Source organism: Ailuropoda melanoleuca, chromosome 2, assembly GCF_002007445.2.
Source record: "Ailuropoda melanoleuca isolate Jingjing chromosome 2, ASM200744v2, whole genome shotgun sequence".
NCBI classification, from domain to species: Eukaryota; Metazoa; Chordata; class Mammalia; order Carnivora; family Ursidae; genus Ailuropoda; species Ailuropoda melanoleuca.
In genome coordinates, this window is record NC_048219.1 from 162515752 (window position 1) to 162517832 (window position 2081).

Consider the following 2081-nt stretch of genomic DNA (forward strand, 5'->3'; position numbering starts at 1 on the left):
GTGCACTCGAGAAGAATGTGTATTCTGTTGCTTGAGGATGAAATATTCTGAATATATATGTGAAGTCCCATCTGGTCCAGTGTTTCATTCAAAGCCCTTATTTCCTTGTTGACTTCTGCTTAGATGATCTGTCCATTGTATTGAGTGGGTATTAAAGTCCCCTACTATTATTGTATTATTATTGATGTGCTTCTTTAATTTTGTTATTAATTAGCTTGTATAATTAATTAGCTTGTATAACATGGGTTGCTCCCATGTTACGGGCATAAATATTTGTGTTTTTTTTTAAGACTTTANAAAATATAAATAAAATATATTCACACAATGGAATATCATACAACCATTTTATAAAATAAAGTAGGTCAATATTTCTTTTTTTTTGGTAAACATTTTATTTATTTTTATTTATGTGACAGAGAGACAGCCAGCGAGAGAGGGAACACAAGCAGGGGGAGTGGGAGAGGAAGAAGCAGGCTCCCAGTGGAGGAGCCCGATGTGGGACTCGATCCCAGAACGTCGGGATCACGCCCTGAGCCGAAGGCAGACGCTTAACGACTGTGCTACTCAGGCGCCCCATGGGCATAAATATTTGTAATTGTTAGATCTTCTTGTTGGTTAGGCCCTTTTCTTATGATATAGTGTCCTTCCTCATCTCTTATTACTATCTTTGGTTTAAAATCTATTTTTTCTGATAGAAGGATTGCCAACCCAGTTTTCTTTTGATGTCCGTTAGCATGATAAATGGTTTTCCACCCTCTTGCTTTCCATCTGGAGGTGTCTTTAGGTCTAAAATGAGTCTCTTGCAGACAGGGTATTGATGGGTCTTGCTTTTTTATCCAATCTGATACCCTGTGTCTTTGATTGGGACATTTAGCCCGTTTACATTCAGAGTAACTATTGAAAGATATAAATTTAGTGCCATGGTATTACCTGTAAAGTCACTGTTTCCGTATATTGTCTCTGTTCCTTTCTGGTCTTTGTTACTTTTGGGCTCTCTTCTTGCTCAAAGGATCCCTTTTAATATTTCTTGCAGGGCTGGTTTGGTGATCACAAATTCTTTTAGTTTCTCTTTGTCCTGAAAGCTTTTTATCTCTCCTTCTATTTTGAATGACATCCTTGCAGGATAAAGTATTCTTGGCTGCATAGTTTTCTCATTTAGCACCCTGAGTGTATCATGCTGGCCGCTTCTGGCCTGCCAGGTCACTGTGGATAGGTCTGCTGCCAATCTAATGTTTCTACCCTTGTAGCTTAGAGACCTCTTGTCCCGAGCTGCTTTCAGAATTTTCTCTTTGTCTCTGAGATTTGCAAGTTTTACTATTATACGTCAGGGTGTTGATCTGTTTTTATTGATTTTGTGTGGGGTTCTCTGTGCCTCCTGGATTTTGATGCCTGTTTCCTTACCCAGGTTAGAGAAGTTCTCTGCTTTAATTTGCTCTGATATACCTTCTGGCCCCCTCTTCTTTTGGGATCCATTTATTCTAATATTGTTTTGCTTAATGGTATCACTTATCTCTCAAATTCTCCCCTCATGGTCCAGTAATTGTTTATCTCTCTTTTTCTCATCTTCTTTATTCTCCATCGTTTTGTCTTCTTTATCACTAATTCTCTCTTCTGCCTCATTTATCCTAGCAGTTAGAGCCTCCTTTTTTTTTTTTTATTGTTTCTCTTTAATAGCTTTTTTGATTTCGACTTGGTTAGATTTTAGTTCTTTTATTTCTCCAGAAAGGGACTCTCTAGTGTCTTCTATGCTTTTTTCAAGCCCAGCTAGTATCTTTGTAATTGTTATTCTGAACTCTAGTTCTGACATCTTATATCCATACTGATTAGGTCTCTGGCAGTCAGTACTGCCTCTTGTTCTCTTTTTTGAGGTGAGTTTTCCCATCTTGTCTTTCTGTCTAGAGAAGAATAGATGAATGAGAGAACAAAATACCAAAATGGCAACAACGACCCCATAGAAATCAATACTAAACAAATCAGAAGAGACCCCCGAAGACCAGGGGGGAAAAAAAAAGAATATAATCAGACAAATGAGCAGAATAAAGCAGTACACTGGATTCTGTGTGTATTTTGGCCTGTTTTTT